The sequence below is a fragment of the Labrus bergylta genome, chromosome 9 (assembly GCF_963930695.1).
Source record: "Labrus bergylta chromosome 9, fLabBer1.1, whole genome shotgun sequence".
NCBI classification, from domain to species: Eukaryota; Metazoa; Chordata; class Actinopteri; order Labriformes; family Labridae; genus Labrus; species Labrus bergylta.
Window position 1 is genome coordinate 3,165,906 of NC_089203.1, and position 5,837 is coordinate 3,171,742.

Below are 5,837 nucleotides of genomic sequence, written 5' to 3' on the forward strand. Positions count from 1 at the left end.
TCCGTTGGAGGCGATTAGCTAAGGTTATCTCATGACGCCTTCAAGGGCCGTCGGAATATATAATGCCAAGACTCATGACGTGTAGGCCTATTTAAATATTCCTTCATTTATTTGTGAAGAAGACAGAAGAATAAAACAAGACATGTAGGCCTACATACAAAATGCAAAGATGGGACTAAAGACATCCATAAGGGTTTGTATAAGGAACCAACCTAACATTTAAATAAAAACAAATGTAGGTAGGCCTGGGCCCATAAAGTCTATAAGCAGCAAGATCAGTTTTATATAGGCTACTGTAGCCTAATATTGAAAAACGGTTTGCTATTAAAAGCTCTTGCTTAATTCCCTTTGAAAATGGAAGGATTTAGGATGTAAATTAAAGAGAAACTGAAACAAAAAAGTGCCAATATATGAGTGTATCAAATATTTTTAATAATTATCGGTTTTGAAATAATGGAGCAGTATGCACCTCCAGCAGAGTAAGTGGCAATTCTGGCAAACTTCTTTAATGAAAAATATGGATTAGCGGCTGGTTTGTTCATGGTCTACAAACCTGAAACCTGGATTACGTACAGTAGGCATCTGGAGGCACATCAACAGAGATCCATCCATCCATTATCTATACTGCTTTTTACCGTACGGAGGGCTAAGGGGGGCTGGAGCCAATCCCAGCTGTCATCGGCCGGGAGGTGGGGGACTGGTCACCAGTCAATCGCAGGGCTGACATACAAAGACAGAGTATCAGCCACACTCAGACCTACGGGTATATAGAGTCAGCAGTTAACCTAACAAGCATGTCTTTGGACTGTGGGAGGAAGCCGGAGTACCTGGTCAGAGAGAACCAACACCTGCATGGGGAGAACATACAAACTCCACACAGAGAGGCTCCTGTCTGACTAGGGAAGATGGACGCACCAACACCATGTGTCCTGGCTGAAGCCAACATCCCCATCATCACTGCTACAATCGGCAAACACCAGCTGAGATGGGCCGGTCATGTATGCCTGACTCTTGTCTTCAAAAACGAGTCCTCTACTCCCAGCTGTGCTCAGGACAGCGTGCAGCAAGTGTAATATTATATGACAATGTGCTGGATGTCAGCTTAGAGAGGTTTAAATTTAGGCTTGAAGATCATGTAACCTCTGCAATGTTTATCGCTGTGATATTCACTGGCAAGGACAAGCCATACACGTTTTAAGATATTTAATGATAGATTATGAACCTAAGTTAAAAGATGAACCTCATTTGATGTTGTTGGCAAATGAACGGCATGAACAGGATACATGCAGCTGTTTGCTAAAGCTAAAGCATATTTTGTTTGGACTTTATTTTGCCTTCTACTTCTATTCATGTTGAGAAATAACACCAACCAACAACCGAGACACATTATCTTATTCGTACAAGGTCCCTGATACCAGTGGTCAGTGAATGCACCCACAGGTAGGTTTCACCTGGGTGTACCATTACTCTCTTTATGTACACCCACTGGGTCAGGTATCCTCATTGTGTGCTGTTATTAAAGCATAAATTGCAGATAATCTTAAAAAAATAATCCTGACACTAACTCGGGGAATACATCTTACTTGAAATGAATCTGATATCATTGTGGATCTGGTCTCACTTGTTAGAAACGTGCATAATAAACCAACATACCATAAATCATTTAAGATGATTTTATCAATCTGAATAAGAGCAGCAGATGAGGTAACCTTTCGTAATGATGTGAGAACATGCATGGATTGGGGCTCCAGGAGACATGTTTTTTCCCCTTCTGAAGTTGTTCCCTGAACGCAGCATCAGGGTGGGGACTGCATTACTGAGGGCATGTAGTTTCAGGGACAGGTGAGCAACTCGAATACAATCCTGAAAGTCCAGTTTGAGCAACCGAGCAGCGTGTCAGAGGGTTTATCAGACTGTAGAGGAAAATCACAGCGTGTCAGATCAGGGGCGGGACTTCTCAGCAAAGTCACTCTGCCGGTGTAGCGTGGTTCATAAATGTAACATCAGATGATAAAACAGAGAGAACAGTATAGTGTGAGCTGATTCCTGCAGGTATGTTCCTGCTGCTGTACTGACACGTACGACACACCCCTACATGCCTGAACACCGCCACATGCAGTCTCCTCATAACTCTTACAGGAACCATCGCTCTGACTGTAATTAAAGTGACGATTCATTTTAAATGTTCATAATGTTCCAAAGTGAAGTGTTTGTGTTGTCCTTACAAAGACACAGCAGAGTGTGTGATATCAAACAGAGACGGGACGAAAAAACACGACGTTCAGTAGAACTTTTCATAATAAAAGATTCATTCAAAATGAATATAGGCCTATGTGGCGTTAACTCTTTATGTGTGTGTGTGCGCGTGTGCGTGTCTGTCTGTGTGTGTGTGTGTGTGTGTGTGTGTGTGTGTCTCTGTGTGTGTCTGTGTGTGTGTCTGTGTATGTGTGTGTTTGTATCATAGGTGAGATGTGTGTGTGTGCATGTGTCTGTGTGTGTGTGTGTTTGTTTGTGTATCATAGGTAAGATGCGTATGTATCTGATGTGTCGTGCGTGTGTGTCTGTTTGTGTGTGTGTGTGTGTGTGTGTGGGGGGGGGGTCAATGTGCATCATAGGTGAGATGTGTATCTGATGTGTGTGTCTTTTGTTTCGTTCCCCAACATGGCTAGGGGGATGAGGGGAGTAACAACAAATTTAAATCCAGGGAAAAGAAATAGGAACTAAATAAGCAAAGTTAAAAAGGATTGAATAACAAACTAAAATAAAATGTACAACACAAAACAAAGAGAAGCCAATCAAATCTTAAACAAAATTAGAACAATAAGACCTCAATCAAATCCAAGCTATTATTATTATTATTATACAGAGTGTGTATAGTGCATTTTTGTATAAAGTGTGTATATAGCCTATGTAACATTTGTGCAGTGTGTATAGTGTGTATTTTTTTGATATCCTTTATTAATCCCTGAGGGGAAATTCTGTTTTACACTCTGTTATTTAGAGACATGCTTCTCACACACATATAGGCACTAATCACACACATGCACAAACAGGACCTGTGGACATGCATTAGTGGAGAGATTCAGAGTGGGGCTGCTACACACTGCTATGCAGAGAGTGCATCAGAGCAGTTGGGGGTTCAGTGCCTTGCTCAAGGACACCTCGGCAGTGCTCAGGAAAGTGCCCTGTCACCTCTCCAGCTGCCAGACAAACTTCCAGATTTGGTTCCTACAGACTGAGCTACTGCCGCCCTGTGTATATTTGTAAAGTATATATGTGTATAGTGTGTAGAATAGTGTGCATGTACAAAGTGTGTATCTGTGTAGTGTGTAGAATACACAGTGCTGCACGGGAGGATCCTGGTTTGAATCCCCGTCTGACAGGAGCCTCTCTGTGTTTGCATGTTCTCCCCGTGTGGGTTCTCTCCAGGTACTCTGGCTTTCTCCCACAGTCCAAACACATGCTCGTTAGGTTAAATGGAGACTCTAAACTGCCCGTAGGTGTGAATGTGAGTGTGGCTGGTTGTCTGTCTCTATATGTCAGCTCTGTGATTGGCTGGTGAACAGTCCAGGGTGTAACCCCGCCTCTCACCCAATGACAGCTGGGATAAGCTCCAGCCCCCCACGACCCCAAATGGGAAAGCGGTGGATGGATGGAGTTTGTGCTGCCAGTCTCCTGCTCTCCCCACCTGCTGCTGATCCTCCATCAACAACAACAAACACTGAATATGAAATAATCAGACACTCATTTAAAACTAAATACACTCTTCTAGAAATTACACTTTTGTCTCCAAACTTTACAAATACAAAACAGCGATCTTTCCACCATTGACTGCATGCACACAGTTTCGAACACGTTTCTACTTTTCTAATGATATGTTTGAGTATTGCACTGTTCTTCTTTCTCTTTATTTTTGTCCTTTTATTCCTCCTCCTCTCTCTCCTCTTCATCTCCCCCTTACCCTCTGCCATATCTTTCTCTTCACTTTCCTCCTCTACCCCTTTCTCCTGTTCCTTATTTCTCCCCCTCCTCTTGCTCCTTTGACTCTCTTCTCCTTGTCGAGGAAATTACTAAGACTTGACTCCATACAATAAGACTCAGCTGACTCAGATGGCTTGCGTTGATGAAAGTTTATACATCAGATGAATACTCATGAGGAGACATGATTCAACATCACACTTCTGTACTCGTGTCTTGCTCAATCACATCTCCCGAACTTTTCAAAAGGCTTCGCCTATATCCTAAAAGACATTATCATTATCAGGGTCACATTGACCCACCTAGACTAAACTGTGATGTCTATAACACTGGAGCAGACAACAAGTCTACCAAACATCCTTACAGATATCAGGAAGAACAGTTGACACTCTCTAAGCTGTACTTGGTTTCTAATAACAGCTGAACTCTGTCAGCTCTGACTGACATTAGAGAACAGTGAATAAACCTAATGACATCTGTACATTATAATCTAAGTAACTACAGAAATTCCACCACACTCCTCTCCTACCTGCAACTCTTTCCACCACTTTCTCCACCTTCTCTTCCGCCTCCTGCTCCTCCCTCTCCTCTTGCTCCTCTCCTTTTTCTCCTCTGGCTCTTTCCCTTCTACCTTCTCCTCTTTCCCTTGTACCTCTTTCTCCTTCTTTTGCTCTGCCTCTTTCTCCCTCTCCTCTTTCTCCTCTGCCTTCTCCTCTTTTTACTTCTCATTTTCTCCTCTTTCTCCCTCTCCTCTTGCTCCCTCTCATCTACCTTCTTCTTCTCTTTTTACTTCTAATTTTTATCCACTTCCTCCTATTCCTCTGCTGCTTTCTCCCTTTTCTCTCACTCCTTCTCCCTTTTCTCCTGTGCCTCTGTCTCCCCTTCCTCTATCTCTTCATCCTCTGTATCTCCACTTTCTCTTGTTCCTCCTTTCCTCTATCTCCACTTTTCTCGTCCTCCTCTCCCTCTCCTCGTTCCCCTTTCTCCTCTACCTCTTTTAACATCTAATTTTTCTCCTCTGCCTCTTTCTCTCTTTTCTCCTCTTTGTCATTTTCCTGTCTTTCTCCGGTACAACCATCTCCTCATCCCCTGTATCTGCGCCTTTTCCTCCTTCTCCCCTTCCTCTATCTCCACTGTTCTCGTCCTTCTCTTCCTCTCCCTCTCCTTTTTCTCCTCTGTGTGATCAACACAGAGAGTGCACCTCTCACATCAGATGATTGATAATTGAGTCTTTCAGTGTACACTGAAATAAACACACAAACATGCGTTCAGTGATGAATGACGAAGGGGGTTTGATGTTTTGCAAAAAGTGAGAGTCTGAGAATATAGTTGTGCAAATGTGTGCAGTTTATGACAATGTACTTCTCTGAAACAATAAATTATTATCAAGTAAAAAAAAAACACACCCAAAAAACTTTGAGCCCTGACTCTGATATTATTTAAATAAATAAATATTATCTTTAAGCAAAATGTAAGCTCTCTGTTTCACCAGCAGGGGGCGCTCTAGTTTAAAATAAGAACACTTTATCCCCCATGTCACAGCTAATAAGGTAATCTCGCCTCACCTGTTCGCTTCTCATATATTTGACTGCGTGTGTGTGCGTGTGTGTGTGTTGATTTGGATATTTGTTCTTTCCGGGATTCAGTTGGGTAAATATATGACTCATACCATCTGCTGGGTCTCACCTATAGGTCTCACCTGGCCTTGACCCAGCAGCCAATCAGAGGGCAGCAGCAGGAGGACAGACAGGTTTTGTGTATTCACAAAATACACACATATTGTGTATTCGCACACACGCGCGCGAATACACTGTGTGTGTGTGTGTGTGTGCGTGCGCGCGCGCGTGTGTGTGTGTTTC